The sequence below is a fragment of the Hoplias malabaricus genome, chromosome 3 (genome assembly GCF_029633855.1).
Source record: "Hoplias malabaricus isolate fHopMal1 chromosome 3, fHopMal1.hap1, whole genome shotgun sequence".
NCBI classification, from domain to species: Eukaryota; Metazoa; Chordata; class Actinopteri; order Characiformes; family Erythrinidae; genus Hoplias; species Hoplias malabaricus.
Window position 1 is genome coordinate 20,389,297 of NC_089802.1, and position 17,392 is coordinate 20,406,688.

Below are 17,392 nucleotides of genomic sequence, written 5' to 3' on the forward strand. Positions count from 1 at the left end.
CCCAATTTTCTCCCTAATCATTAGTTATTGCCAGTCCATCTGTTAGTTAGGTCTCCCCCAATCACACACAATAAAACCAACCTGGCAGGGGTAAAGGCAAGCACGTGCTTCCTCTGAGACATATGAAGCTATGTGCCAACTCTTTTTAAACTGCCATCCAGTGTCATTAGACAGTTCAAAGCCCTGCAGGATAATTGACCTGACAGGTAAGCTAACAATTGCCACAGTCTAGCCCTTTTTTTATTTGAAGGAAGAGAGGGAGAGCCATTCCAGCCACTCAGAGAGTGAGTTTATTGTGCTGTTTTGGACTTCAGGTCTTGGATAGCTGAGGGATTGAACCTGTAGTCTCGCAATGATAGGCTTAGACTTTTGCACCACTCAGGAGCCACAATTTATCCAGCTATTCAAAATAGAAATATACGCCATCCATCTGTTATACAAGTTTTTAGCTGTGCAAATGGCCTTCTTTTTTCATGCAACAAAACTATAAGTGAGAGATGAGTCCGGGCAGGGTAGGAAATCCAGTTCCACACCCATTTTCTCTGATTAAACAGCCAATGTGTGGTGACACAAGCAAAATGCTTAAACTCATGTTAAAACAAACATAAGTGTCCTTCAATCTGGAGCACCCAGAGGAAACCCACACGGGCATGGCAGAACACACCAAACTCCTCACAGAGATTCGCCAGGAATCCAGAGCTGTGTGACAGTGTCATTACCTGTTGTGCCACCATGCCACACACTGAAATATTATAATACATTTACAAAGAACAGTTTCCTCTAGCCAGTTGCTCATGGATATCACACTGTATATTCGACTCCCTCAACAAAAATACAAGGAAGTTCTAGCATTTTAACTTTATTAAATATTTTAATTTATAATCTGTATATATATAATTTAATCTATAGACAATACTTACATGAATATAATTCCATTGTGTAGGACTTAAATTGATTTCATTCATTGTCTGTAACCACTTATACAACTCAGGGTCATGGTTGTTCCGGAGCCTACCCGGAATCACTGGGCGCAAGGCAAGAACACACCCTGGAGAGGGCACCACTCATTCACAGTGCGACACACACTCACACTTTTTGGTCGCCAATCCACCTACCAACGTATGTTTTTGGATCATGTGAGGAAACTGGAGCAACCGGAGGAAACCCACACAGACATGGGGAGAACACACCAAACTCACAGACAGTCACCCGGAGCTCCCTGGAGCTGTGTGACTGCAACACTACCTGCTACGCCACCGTGATTGATTCTTTATTTTACATTAAATATGCATTATTAAAAACAGACTGTGAGCTTAATTGAAATTAATTACAACAAACTGTGAGAACTATTAGTTGTTTTTAAAAAATGTTTTAATCAACTAACAATCTGGATGTTAAACAGTAAATAATAGCACAGTCAAAGCTCTAAACGGAATGTAATTAAACATAAAAAATTAATTAAATCTTGTGGAAAAGGTAATGTTTTTCCCCCAAAAAACTGGTTAAATGGATCTAGTTACTACCTACCTCTGCATACTGATAGCTTATGGACACCCTCCTAGGCCTTCTGCCAAAGATTGGATTCGGTGTCCAAGACTGAACAGACTGGTGGAGCAAAGATTCTGGCTCTGCTTTTCTTTCTGGAGGAGTGTCTCACACTGTGCTCCACAGGTTTTCCATTCATGGCCACTGCTTTGTTTCCTGTAAAGCGCATGGTCGGATCAGCCAGGGGTCCGATTGGGAGGTTTTATCTAATCAAATGCAAATTGAACAGGCAGTAAAATGAGAACAGATTTACTGAGTTTGGAGAGACTGAGTGACTCACTATTTCATGTCATAGGCTCCAACATGATGCTTTGACAGGCTCTGAATTACTGACAGCTTGGCTGATAATGGCTCTTCATTATGCAGAGAGATGCTGGTGTTATTGTGAGATCAGATATGACTTTGGTTATAAATGGTGGAGTAATTACTGCTGGTTTTGTGTGCATAGTGACTAGGCATAGAAATGTACTTAATGTTTAGCATTAAAAAAATGTAATGCTTACCATTTTGAATAATATCTTTGTTTTTCAATATTTTATCTGTAAAGCAAATTTAGTGTTTATTTAATGCTGCAATTTAGATTGTGGCAATAGTGGTTGGTATATTTTACTAGGTAACACTACTGCTTTTTGTATAACACATTCAGATTCAGTGGTTCACCAGTGACCCTGAACTGGATAAGCGGTTACAGACAATGAATGAATGAATGTGTAAATTGTGTGATTCTCGCACTCAGTTTAGGTTAGGGTTAATCAGTGATTCTAGCTAAGCTAAAACAATGCATTAACTAGCTAGCTTTTCCTTATTTTAGCATGAACACACTACAGAGGCACTAGCTAATGCTCTAGGTTTTTATGCTCTAGGGAAACTCAATCATTCATGATTGGTTGGCTGGACTTAAGAGGGCCAGTGAGGAGGGCAGAAAAGTATCCAGAGAGTTCACCTGATGTCTTTCTCCAAGTCACTGTTCCTGTGGCCAGCAGGAAGCCCTGAACCAATCTGTTCTATGGTGGAAAATTGGCACAGAGACCATTTGGTGATGCTGGTCCAGGCTGGACACAACACTGGGAGTTATTTATGTCTAAAGCCTCATGTTGAGCATGTGCTTGGGTGATATGAATTTCATCATTTGTACTGAGCAGCTGTTGTTTCTCACAAGCCTAGGTCCTGATCTGGTCATAGGTTTTCATCTGCATTTTTGTGTTTGTTGCTCAAGGGGGTTTATTTTTCATTAAATAAATGCAGTTACTTGGGCTCTCCATTTTGCCAAATTGTTCCTCAGCCACAACAATGAACTTCTCATAGGTTTCCACTTCAGAACACTTCACCGAAGAATTGCAATCTGCTAAAGAAAGCCTAAGATTAAAGCGCCTTGCAAGTTCTTTCATGGATTCTGCTCCTCGCATGTCAAAACAGGTTTTCCATATCAAAAGCTTGAGTAGTACTTACTTAGAGCTGCACTAAGATTTCTTTGGATTTTTGCAACTCTGCCGGTAGCGTTAATGGAGCTAGTGGCAACATGCAGTGAATGGTGTAAGATTTGCTTATTTGCCTAGTTATTTATAAATATTTATATATAATTCATGAAAAATAATACTTCCATAAGTCTGATACAAGCCTTTATTCATTTAAATTCCAGTCAATTAAAAGAACACAGTGTAATAGATTTACCTCAAAATAGTTTCAAAATCGTCGTGATGCTCCACTGACTTGTAATAGGGAGAATAGGGCCTCGGTCAATGCTCCACCATGCTCAGCTCTGCAGAAACTACACTATGTAACTTCTGGAGGAGGGTAGGATTGCCTGTTTTTCTGTATCTTTCTTTGTTGAACTTACAGGGGTTAGACAATGAAACTGAAACACCTGTCATTTTAGTGTGGGAGGTTTCATGGCTAAATTGGACCAGCCTGGAGGCCAATCTTCATTAATTTTACATTGCACCAGTAAGAGCATGTGCATCCAATGGTTCAAACATTGTATCCTGAAGGTGGTGCCGTGTATCAGGATGACACCAATACACACAGCAAGACTGGTGAAAGATTGGTTTGATGAACATGAAAGTGAAGTTGAACATCTCCCATGGCCTGCACAGTCCCCAGATCTAAATATTATTGAGCCACTTTGGGGTGTTTTGGAGGAGCGGCTCAGGAAACGTTTTCCTCCACCAGCATCACGTAGTGACCTGGCCACTATCCTGCAATAAGAATGGCTTAAAATCCCTCTGACCACTGTGCAGGACATAGCAGGACACTGTGTCATTCCAAAGATGAATTGACACTGTATTGGCCGCAAAAGGAGGCCCTACACCATAATAATAAATTATTGTGGTCTAAAACCAGGTGTTTCAGTTTCATGGTCCAACCCCTGTATTTTTTTATATTCATTTGACTTCACAAATCAATGATAATTCTATTATATAAACTTTCTGTAATAACTTCTAAAAATAAATGCAATGTGCTTAATGGCTGCTTTGATTGGAAATTAAATAAATGGAGAGAGGTTACTGCACGGTGCTGTATATTCATGCAGTGTGCAGCACACAGATTATTCATAAGAGGACCCATTAAAAATGGGGTGATGTATACTAGAGTGTAAGGGTTTATGAATTATAACTTAGCTGCATTATTTAGTATAATACAAGACGTGTAAACAACAAAGGAAATAGCACACAAATGTAAATGTGTTTCCTGCTCTTGAATAATCCATTATAGTATATAATCCATTTAACTTCACACTGGAAACTGGAACACAGTGGTGCTGGAGGGTTTCAGCTTCACTTCCCAAGTCATCAGTAGAGGATGACCTGCTACTGGTGGCCTCCAAGTCCCACTGTTCTTGGTTTGATCATTTGTTCTTAGTCCATTTGACTCCACACTACCCTGTGACACCACTATTTCCCTTACATCAGCATGAGTCGATGGTCTTGACATGGCTCAAAAAAATAAAAGCAAATATCTTAAGATGTCTGTTCTTTCCTATCACCACCACTGAGAACAGTTCTTACCTCTTCTATTTCTCTAAAATGATTAAAATACGCAGACATTTGGAGAAGAAATTGTTAGGAGCTTCCTTTAATATTCAGACAAATGCCTTTCCGTGTTCCAGACTGAACTTGTCTATATGTTTAGAAGGTTGAATAGATTTAGATGTTCTACTGTATGTTTACTTCCACAATAGTGGCAACCTGTGCTGCATCATATCTAGTTTTGTTATATTGGCACTGACACTCATATTCACTAGGACTGCTCCATCTGTGATATTCTTTTTCTCTGTCTCTCTTTCTCTCTCTCTATTTTATATTTTTCTTATGTTGCTATATATATATATATATATAATATATAAATTCATGTGATCAGCGATCAGCTTTATTAATTTTTAAAGCCTCTCCTTGTACTTAATAAGCATGGGTATTAATAAATGTGGCTGTTTTGTGTTTTCTATCAAAAAGCAATATATCCAAAAAAATATATTCCTTATAAATCGATGTGGCTAATATACAGGGGTTGGACAATGAAACTGAAACACCTGGTTTTAGACCAATTTAGTGGTTTGAGACCATTTATTAGTATGGTGTAGATCTGGTGACTGTGCAGACCATGGGAGATGTTTAACTTCACTTTCATGTTCATCAAACCAATCTTTCACCAGTCTTGCTGTGTGTATTGGTGCATTGCAGAGGTGATTGGTCTAAGACTGCAAGGGAAGCTCAGCTTCCCCTAAAATGTCAAAAAATAAGTGATCAAATATATACTGCCGTGTGTACATGTCATTGAATAAATATTCACTACAACGCGCTCAACTTTTGTTTAGGATCAGCTTCTTATCACTGGTAAAGACGCAGCTTTCCTCTCAATCATTCCCTTCACGGTGCTTTAAACAGTGTGGAGTTCAATTGCGAAGCAGGGAAGTGCAGCGAAACGAGACGAGTCATTGGATAAAGGCTGGGCTTTGTCCCTCCCATCGAAAGCTCAGCGTCTCTGGGGGTCTATGGGGCAGTGGGCTGGACTCGGCTGGCCCGGACGCTCAGCTTCTGCATGATGATTGGATGATCTGTATGAGGCTGAATCCCTTTTTGATTGACAGCGAAATGAGCGAATCAGCGACCCTTTGGTGTAAAGATCCGTGGGAGCGTTACATTTTCACTGGAAAAGACGCCTTGTTGGTACGACAGGGTCACAGATCATTTTCTTGAAAAGGAACGGAGGGTAGAATTTACCTATAAATAAACTGACACATTTTATGATGTAGGCCGAAACTGAGCTTCCCCTCCTTGAAATACCAGCATCCGCCACTGGTGCATTATCATCCTGATACACGGCACCGCCTTCAGGATACAATGTTTGAACCATTGGATGCACATGGTATTACTGGTGCAATGTGCAATTAATGAAGATTGGCCACCAGGCTGGTCCAATTTAGCCATGAAACCTCCCACACTGAAATGACAGGTGTTTCAGTTTCATTATCCATGTTTGTAAATGCACTGGTAATTTACACCACTGTGCAAATACTTATTAGAAGAGGCTAAGAGAAAGTGTAATTAAGTTAAATGCAGTATTAAAGGAGCAATCTGTAATAATGACAGCAAGCGTTTAAAATGGTAACTGCAATACTGCAGTAATGATGCCCCACTCCACAGAAGCATAGTTCATGCGGGTTGCCAGGTTGAGAAAAACTGTAATATAACAGTGGCGCACAAGACGAGTTTAAGAACTTTGGAACATAACAACTACAAACAATGTGCTATATCAATATAAGTACACAGAGAAATGTACATCATTTCATTACAATATTTACCTATGCTAGTGAAAGGCAAAACATGAATGAATCGCATCTGTTTTATCCTGTATTTACCGGCTTCACATTTAACTTCTCATTTCCACCTTAAATGTTTCACTAGACAAAGCTGACAATATCTGTTTTGTTGTTTGTCCTTTTTTATTTTTTCCTTCCACCTTAAATGTCAATTCATGAGGCAGATGTATGCTTGTCATTCACAATTTTCATAATTACAAGTTTTGCACTATTTTAAGTGGGTCAGTTTAAAAGCATAATATTGGTGTTATTCACCAGCTTCTTAGTTGTATATTCCATTCCACCTTAAATAGGCAACTTTGCGAGCCTGAAGAGAACACAACTCTTATTCCTCTTCCATGGATGCAGCACATGTGTTTGTGTATTTTATTGTGTGTCCTACCTGGCAACCCAGGACATGGTAAATTCACTGTGATGGGACAGTAGGAGGGATCAGAGGCAGAAACACGAGTAGAGTTCTTCTCAGGAACAGACCTTCTTACAGAAGAATATACTGGCTGCAGTATCCCAGTGCTGTAGCATGTTTTCTTAATCTCTAATGACACACCCTGTTCATTTTATATTTTAGTACAGTAAATGTATTACAGATAGCTCCTTTAAGAGTTTTTATTCAGTGCGTTCAAAGATATTAGCTAAACTGCTTGAACAGGAATTTTGAAGCTCTATCTCCAGTGAAGTAGGCTGTAAAAGTAGTGTGTCCCCAGGCAAATACTCTTTACATCCATTTAGTAATAAATAAATAAAATAGTTGGATAATACACCAAAAAAGTTCTGTTATCTGTGGCAGCTTCAGGACTGTAAAAAAAAAAAAAATTCACGGGCGGTGTGGCCTACCTGATTGTCTACCTACCTACCTCATGACCTGCCTACATGCACACACTCTGCAGTCTGCACGTGTACTAGTTTATGCATTTTTCACAGGGCTCTCTATATGTACATTACTAAAAGCTAGTGAGCTAGCTGCAGAGGTTACACCTACAGAAGCCCACATTATGGCAACAAAGCTGAGCTCCACTCTTCAGTGCTCTCATGTGGACTATGCTGTAATCAGCCAGTGCACATTCCTGGGTTTTGAAGGAGGGTTGAAGGTTGGGGTGGGATTTTTTTTCAGCTGGATATTTAAAAAGCCAACTTCCACTTCTGGGTTTCTACAAAATGACCTACTCCAACTTTGAGTTCATTAATTAAAAGTTGAAAAGTTGAAGTGGTTTAAGGACTGGTCAGCAGTAGAACACCAGTTTGACCCTCAGTAATGCATCAGAGGTCCAAAATCAGTAATCCATGAGATCACAAATGGCCTAGGGTAAGGATAGCCTTCCACTCATCACATGCTTAGTGTAAGTTACTGCAGACATAACAGATCTGAACAGTTAGTGTTCTCATGCAAAGCTGCTGGGCAGTCCTGCAAGGATGTTTCTAGACTACATGTTGTACTGGGGGTGGAATAGTGGTGCAGCAGGTAGTGTCGCAGTCACACAGCTACAGGGACCTAGAGGTTGTGGGTTTGATTCCCACTCCGGGTGACTGTCTGTGAGGAGTTGGTGTGTTCTCCCAGTAGGTTGGTAGGTTGATTGGTGACTCAAAAGTGACCGTAGGTGTGAGTGTGTGAGTGAATGTATGAGGGTGTGTGTTGCCCTGTGAATGTATGAGTTTGTGTGTTGCCTTGTGAAGGACTGGCACACCCCCTCCAGGGTGTATTCCTGCCTTGCGCCCAATGATTCCAGGTAGGCTCTGGACCCACCGTGACCCTGGATAAGCGGTTACAGATAATGGATGGATGGATGTTGTACTGGGGCACACAGAGTTTAGTGTCAAAGGGGCTGATCTATGCATCTAGTAAAATGCTGGTTTGACACCTTGTGACATACACATTGGGCACATACAATTGTGAGAGAATTGTGCAGTCAGATAAGCTAGATTGTCTAGAATTGAATAATTCATATACATCTTTAGTGACTGTCTGTGAGGAGTTGGTGTGTTCTCCCCGTGTCCGCGTGGGTTTCCTCCGGGTGCTCCGGTTTCCTCCCACGGTCCAAAAACACACGTTGGTAGGTGGATTGGTGACTCAAAAGTGTCCGTAGGTGTGAATGTGTGTGTGTGTCTTGTGTTGCCCTGTGAAGGACTGGCGCCCCCTCCAGGGTGTGCTCCTGCCTTGCGCCCAATGATTCCAGGTAAGCTCTGGACCCACCGCGACCCTGAACTGGATAAGCGGTTACAGATAATGATGAATGATATACATCTTTAAAATGAATATTGTCTTGAGTAATTATGTTGAGTGGTGTTACATGAACTTAATATTTTCTGTGAGTGTATTATGTATTTTCTGTAGATTATATTGGTTATATGTCGCTATAACCAAAATATACTGTATTGTAATAAGCTATCATTAGTTTCCTGGTTGATTTCTTTTAAATACGTATGTCCATTACTCCATGCTTGACCTGTAAAAATGTATTTAACTTAAGAAGAGTTTGGACACAGAGCAGTTCATATGAGCTCTGTGTGTGTACTCCTTTGTATGGTGCTGTGTGATTAGCCATGTAGAAAATATCTGCTTGTAGCTGTGACTGTAGGGGGTCCTTGCTGTGAGAGAGTCTAATTACACTGCCAACCCAGGCAGAGTAGGGAATGATCATCTCCAGTTTTCACTTGACTGAGTGGGCCTCCATGGTGTTGTCGAGCGTGATTGTCTCTGTATTGTTGTGTTGTTCTCTGGGGAGACACCGGGTGAAGGCGTCAGCCTTAGAGAGGCAGAGTTTTGACTCCGACATGCAACTCTGCACCAGTGACACTTCAGCTCCTGCTGCTCTCTCTCTCTCATGCATATGGACGCCTGAGTCAACCGCACTTCACCTGCAGTGAATCACAGCTTTTTAGAGAGAGATTTTCACCCCGATGCTGTTTCACTGCTTATGTCTTATGTACTGCCTTTACACTGCAATGTCTGTTTATTAGAAAGGAAATATTTTGCTATGGTCACTAGCCATATTTTTAGTAGCGGCATAAATGGCTTAGTCTGCTAAACCCCCCAACAAGTTCTGAGTTATTATACTACACTGGCCTGTTACTGTTATCATACTATGCTAGATGCCCAACTGGGGAGATAGAAGCAATTGGCTGATGATATTTCAAAAAGAATGCACACATATGTATGAGACGGTAAATGATAAAAGTATGTTTTTGTGGTGCTAAAACTGAAGCATATGCTTTAGCTTTAGTTGGATAAGACATAGCTGATCTATGATCTGAGTCACAAAGAAAGTTTAAAGGGGATGTCAAAGATTGTGGGGAAACACTGTTCTCTTGAGTTTGTTCATGTTCAGAAGCTTTGCGGCTTTTAAGATGGAGTGGTATGCTTGAGGAAAACACTGTTCACTGTTTGAATTACCATAGAAACTCATTTATAACTCAAGTTGTTTAGTTTTGTAACACTTTGCAGTAATATTTCCATAAAATCTAGGGGGCACTCAATAAATGTTTGATCAAGAAATGGCTCAAGAATATATAAAAATTCAGTTTTCAGAATGACACTTCCCGGGCTAGCTAAAGGTGTCCTTAAAATATGATGGTCTCATTTGGATACATTGTAATATTATTATATCACAAACAAAGAACTGGCTTGTCGGTAAGTCATGAATCAATGCATCATTATTTGGGGCAGGTCAAGAGCAACATCTGTGTACTTTAACCATTTTGGCGTTTGTGTTCTTGAAAATTAGAATGTAAATTGGACGGTGGAAGATGACTTCAAGCAAGAACACAAACACTTAAGAATACACAACAATTGAACTCATCGTGTCAATCTAATTATTAGTTTGCCGAAAGTGGTGTTTTAGTTGATTAGCTGAAGGTGGTGTTTTAAAGTTGGGTTTGGGGTAAATTCTGCAGAAAGGTAGATCCCCCCCCAGGAGGGGGATTGTGTGGGTCTGGGGATAAATCCTCTTCGTAGGACCCTGATAAGACCACAGCTGGCCCTGCCTGACATAAAGGTGCAAAGTCTTGCTGCATCTGTTTCTGCACAATTTATCAGCCCACTGTACCCCATCTATCAAGAGAAAGGAAACAGTATAAGACCACCACTGACCCGATATTATTTTTTGACGGACCAGTCTCAGCCCAGCAGTGACATCAACATGGTAGTGGCCAAGCAGATATGAAAAATGACAAATGAAAAAGCCTTTTCCCCCTTGAAAATCAGTTTGCTGTACGAATGGCTGAAAATAGATCACAGACTCAAGCTTCACCATGGCTTTAAACTCATGGCGAGTGATGGACAATTTTTCTCTCCTTGCACATTAGGCTAGATTTTGTCCAGCTGATGTGACAGCAAGCAAGCATTCATTTCAATAGTAGCCGTCCTTTTAATTAGGTTTCTACTTTGGCCTTGGCTCTAGTGTGGTAGCTCAGCTGAATGAAATGATTTACAAACATCCTGTTGGAAATACACTGAAACAAGATTAGCATATGGTGATAGGTCATCCCTGACACAGTGAGGCTGAGCCTGAGGGTCTTCATAACAGATTTAATCTGTAATACTGATAAATGCACCATGTTTCTTGTATAGCTGGTCAGTATATATGGCTGACTGAATTCATTAGCACTTATATGTTTATTAATTTATATATTAAGAGTTATTAATGACCATTTGATATACCAATTGATCTATTCAATGAACTATATTACTTTAAAATACATTCAGTGTTGACTACAGATGTAAATTATATCTCACTCAGATTCACTCACTCATGTTTTACAGGCTAAAAACATTCCAATAGGGTGTGTTATTAGTAATTAAGCAGCTTTTGGTGTTTTTTAAGAGCAGTGTCACATTACATAACATCACAGAACTGTTCCAACATCTAGTGTATATACTTCCCAAAAGTGTAGAAGCTGTTAGTGCAGAAAAGGAGTACAAAAGAAAAGCAGGTTAGATGAGCTGGTGGTCACAAACATTTGAAATGCCAGTATAGAGTGAGTCACCATCCCATATCCCACTCCACCCAGTAGAGGTAAATTAAATATTCACAACTCTGTGCTTTTATGCACAGCTGTATTAGAGAGAGATAGAGTTAGGGTGACTAGACAACCCATTTTTCATGTTATTAATACATGTCCTGGTGTCCTGACTCATTTTTTAAATATGTACATCTGTCCCGTATTTCAGTAGCAACAACAAATTCATCAGATTTTTCTATTGGTTAACACATTTTTAGTGATTGAACTGAAATGCACAATATTTATTTTAAGTGATTGATCAGACCCTAATTCTCAAGGTTTCAGTGTCAGCTCTTGATAAATAAAAGACAAAATATATCTTAAATATATTACTGCTGTTTGTTTTATGCTTTCTACAGCAGTTATAAACATTTGAAGTAAAAAAGCTGAGAGCCTGTGGTCTAGCCATGCTATACTGATATTAGCATTAACTGATTTAGCATATATTTCATGGCATGGATATTCTATCCTGTATTCGAACATGAGCGATCTGGTCACACTAAACAGAGTTGACTAAAAAAAATAAAATTTAATTGATTTCTAGACAGGACCAGAGCTGACGGTGCTTTTTCTCAGTAAAGTCACAGGAAGACACCATCATTCAACCATGTCACACACAGCTCCTTCCATTCTTTATACAATATACTGCTGATTTGAACGAGCTACATGCTTACTCTAAAGGCATATATGATATGATGTAATATAATACCACCATGACAAGAGAGGACTTGCTTTACACTGATGCCATATACTTTTTTCTTTGTTTTCTGATCGAATCACAGCAACATTAAAAATTTGGTGTACAATAGCTGATATTAAAAATGTGCTTGCTGGTAGAATGAGAGTGGGCTGTACCCTATGTGAAGCTCTAATGGACAGGCATAAAATATATTACATCTTATCCAATGTAAAATTACAAATGTAAAATATAAATAAAGATCTGCTTATGCATATTCCCCATTGTTTTCACAGTTTGAAAAAGAGAAAAACAGCGCTGTGTGTGATACTTTCTCCCTCAACATCTGTCAAGTCTGGAGAGACAGTGGAGGATGCAGGTAAACACAGACCCCTGCTCTTCCAGCACTAGAAACAATCTCTTACCTGCTTCCAGAAAAAAAGCCATCTTCTTGGGCCGGAATGCCAGTGTATCTGATCCAAAATATTTGGTGTCCATTACATATATGGGCATCTGTTCTAAATGACATGGTGAGTGTGACTATGGGTATTTTGATTCTGAAGAAGAAAAACATGCACATCATACATGAGACTATGACTTGACTTGACCAGTGGCTGTGTACACTGCTTCTTTTTTCAAACCGCAAAAGCTGCACATGCCTGAAGAAAAACACTAACTAGGTAACAGATAACTGCAATGGACAACATTGGACTTGGCAGAGAGGGAGGGCCATCCTACCAACCCTGACAGAGCAAGGACAATTACACTCTCTTGGATTCCTGATCATTGATGAGTGTGTACATTTGCAAGCATGTAATCATGAGCTAACTTTGGCACACATTTGTCAACCATTAAACGTTACACTTAGAGAAAAAAAGCACTTCATCACATTGCATTTTGTACATCTTTTTCTCACAAATCAAATATATTACCTGGACAATATTTTGTAATTTAGTTACATGATTTTGTGAAAGCAATTTCCTTATCAGCCTGTAAGAAATAAATCAGTCAGCCAATTTCATGCTTCACCTGAGTTCTCCCTAGAAATGTGTTTGTTTAAATATTTCAAAACTGAACACAGGTTTAAGGTAGAAAACTCATACACTCATATTTGGTACAAAATGATGTTTACACATCGCCTCTGTGCCTTTATAATGAAACAAAATTTGTTTGCCACTTACCTCTGTTATATACACATTTAGGCAAAGAGAGACTGCAGCAGACACATTCAATCCAAAATACATTAGTGTTCCTGTCAGTAGTGTAAAGAAACAGGTTCTGAATATAACTGTATTATGATGATTATGATTTTCAACTGAATGCTTTTGGTCTTGCCAGAAAAGTCATGTCATTAAAATTAAAATTAAATTTGCTATTTTCAAATAGTAAAAACTAGTCAGAAAGCAAATGGCCAAAACCTCTGTGAACACGTCCTCATTTAAAGCAACACAAGGCATTACTTTTACTTTGGAATAACATCTTCAGGTGGGACGGTGGTGCAGCAGGTAGTGTCACAGTCACACAGCTCCAGGAACCTGAAGATTGTGGGTTCAAGTCCCACTCTGGGTGGCTGTCTGTGACGAGTTTGGTGTGTTCTCCTTGTGCCCACGTGGATTTCCTCCAGGAGCTCCGGGCGGCACGTAGGTGTGAGTGTGAGTGAATGTGTGTGTGTCTGTGTTGCCCTGTGAAGGACTGGCGCCCCCTCCAGGGTGTATTCCCGCCTTGCGATGATCAGGGCCCTGAGATCATTAAGCTGTTTTGATAATGCTGCCTGTTATCGATTATCAATACATCCTCAGAAACAAGGGACTGTACAGATACATTACCACCACTAAACGTACAAATAGAGTAAATGTACATTTTAAGGTAAAACAGTAGTGTTAAGGTCCAGTTGTGTTTCTTAAAGTTAATTACCTTCTCTTCTCCAGAAGGAGAGGTGAAAATTTTTAATATGTCTTTATAGAACTGTGTGAAATAAATAAACATGATCCTGGAGATGAAATGGGGTGTATGAAATCAACACAACTTAAAAATCTACAACTATAATAGAATAAGGTACAATTATTTTCCTATACTTACAGAATATGGACCCTCAAGTGTATCATCACAGTGACAATTACTCTGACAGTGTAACAATATATAATGTAGTATACTGTATATCTACGTTTCAGTTACCAGATTAGTCAGAGACATCACATTACCCCTATAGAGGTCCTTTGGCAAGACTCCCAACACTGCATTCACCTAAACTCTATGTCACTCATAATATCAGTGTCAGTCAAATTCCATAAATGTAAATACAAAATAATCAGTAAATAATAAGCCTGTCATTCAAGGGGGTAACCCAAATTTTTCTGTTTCATACTGGAAATCAATGACACTTACTACTTCATGTCTTCTGAAACAGAATACTGTAATAGTTGCAATACCTGAAATTTGGCCATTTGAAAGCAGACTGACTCTGTTCATTCATTCTGTTCGTAGATCCTCAGTTTTTCTATGGGTGTATTTCTCTGCTGCTGTTTGGCTGAGACAATGCACTCTCCAGCCAACACTATTCCGAAGTAGCATTTGTCCCGGGCCATATGATTGCATCCAGGAAATCAATATGATTTCTCAGACGGGCTTTTAAATGCAGGGAAATAACCTTGTCCTTCATGCCAGGGCTAGCTACCCCAGCTCATCCATAAAAAGAAACTACTCTCTAACTCATCTGCAGGTCCTACAGCTGTGGGTCAGCATGTTCTCGATTTATGAACACACTCGCCACATATTTTATTTTCAACATGGTGATCTCATTTTATGCACCACGTTGGCTTTGTATGACAGCCGAAAAGGTGTGACTCTTAGCACGGAAATGACCAAATTTGTGTCGCTGGAACAGGTGAATGTTTGCTCAAGGGCTAATAAACCCATATCCATGGCAAGAGTGCTCCTGCAGGGCTACATGAAATGGATTTACTGCAAGGCTGACGGAGTTACAGTGCCTTTGCCCCCACACATACATCATCAAAACTCTCCAATCATAAGAACTGCTGACTGGACTTTGTTCAAGTACACTGCAGGCTGGACTGTCCCTATTTGACTTATGCTTTACATAAAGTAATATGTAAAGGTTTTAAGAGCCCTAGTCATATGCTATATATATGCTTTGTATTAGAAATGAAGTTGAGAAATATTCTGCAGATAACACATCTGACTATGGCATTATCGATGGTGTTATTGTTCTGCAAAAATGTGAATAAAAGCTGCCCTCCATTTATCACAGACCAAGGATTTGGCAAGTTGTGCTTTTTAATGTGCAGCAGTGTTTTCCCTGAAGAAGATGTGTACACATTAAATCTCCCAAAATCAGCCAAACAAACTGTCCAAGTACTGGCGATCTTGTTGTGAAACCTCGACTTCAATCTCAAGTGATGCTTTAGCCTTTCATAGCCTGGAGGAGAAAGGAAGTTCATAACTGGCCTCACTCTTGCTGGGTCGGTAAAATGAGAGACCTTACCTACTTTTAGGAATTGTGTATTTGCGTACTGATGTATTTCAGTACAGTGATGTAATGAATTATACTTTTTTTTAAACAAAAATAAGAAAAAATAAACCTAGTATTCCTTTAAGGGAATTGGAGTGGAGTGGCTACCTACCCTCTTCCAAAAGTTACATAGTGTCGTTTATGCAGTATGGATCCCAGAGAAGCAATGATATAGTCTGTGTTCTCCTTATTATAGGTCAGTAAAGCCTCTCAATGATATTGAAGCTGAAATTTTAAGGTCAAAAATATTACATAGTATTCCTTTAATTTCAGAACCGTGCTGTAAAAATGAATTATACTGCAAATGTATGGAGAGCCCAGGTACCAAACAAAAGTACCAAATTTTGCCTAGTGTTCCTTTATATGTAATCTGACCATGGGCAGACTGCAGCCAAACTGTACCAAATTGCTCCAATAATGAACAATGAGAAGTTTACAGAGGTAAATACAAGTAATGAAGTGGTGCTCTACATAGTAAGTGCTTGCATGATTGATGTCGTGCTGCAGACTAGCTGGATTACTTCCACATCCGCCCACAGCTTGAAGTGAGAGCCAGGGGGTTGCCAGAGCAATAGTAATCGCTAATAGCTGTCTGATGCCTATATGTGGTTTGCTCATCCCTGTCCCTGATGGCACCTAATGTAAGTGTCCTATAGTCTCATAAATAAGCACTCTTGTTATGTTTAAATATAATAAACCAATTACAGCACCACTTCAGAACTCCATTCACTGATACAGCAATGCACCACAGGGTGTACCAGGGTTGGGTGTCCATTAATATGACATGAAAATAGCACTTCCAAATCCTTTATTGGAACCCTTGAAAAGACCAAAAAAAAAATCGCCATGTAGAAGCGAATGCATATATATTTAAGTTTACATTGTGCCAGCATCCTGCGTTCTATATTGCAAAGACAGGAGAAGCATTTCAAAGTCTCTTTTTATTTTTGCCTCATGAGGTCTGCTGGGAAATATTAACATCTTCAGACTAATGCTCTGTCCTCTCAGCAGCACAGCAATATGGATGTTGAAGTAATTTCTTAATGAAAGACAATTGTGCGAGACAACCTTCTCAAATAGTGAAGCTTTTAGATACAAGAAGGCTAACTTAATAGGTTTTATTTAGATTAAAACGTATGTCATATATTAGGGCTGGCCTGCATAATTTGAATATGTCATGTTGTTATTTATTTCCTAATTGTTGAACTTTTTAATACCAGGACACTCATGGATTACCAGGAAAAAAACGAAACGGTAATTACTTAGACATGATAACAAAACAAAAAACAATTACAGCAAAAAAAAAAAAAGGACATGTAAAAAATAAATAAATAAAAAGAACAGCACAGTTACAGTTACAAAAGTAACATTCATTTGTTTGCCTTAAGTCTATTTAATTGTTAAAATCATACAGTTGAGGATAAAGAGAGAAAGTGAGTGAGAGAGAAAAAGAGAGGGAGAATAATGCTGTACCCCACCTCTGAATACATTTTTTATTTTTATGTATTTATTTATTTATTTATGTATTTATTTATTTATGTATGTATGTATTTATTTATTTATTTTTATGTATTTTATTTATTTATTTTTATGTATTTATATATATATATATATTCTGTCTCTTATTGGACATAACATTACACCACATCTGTAGCACTCCATTGTAAAAATAGAGATATACTAATGCGTACAAGCTATTTTCTATAAATAAAATGTAAAATTAATTATGAATTGTAAATATCATTATTTTTAAAATTGGTACTGGTAATGAATATTCAAACATTAGTCTGGAAAAATCAAAGCTGTGTCCGAAATGGCTCCCTTTTTACAT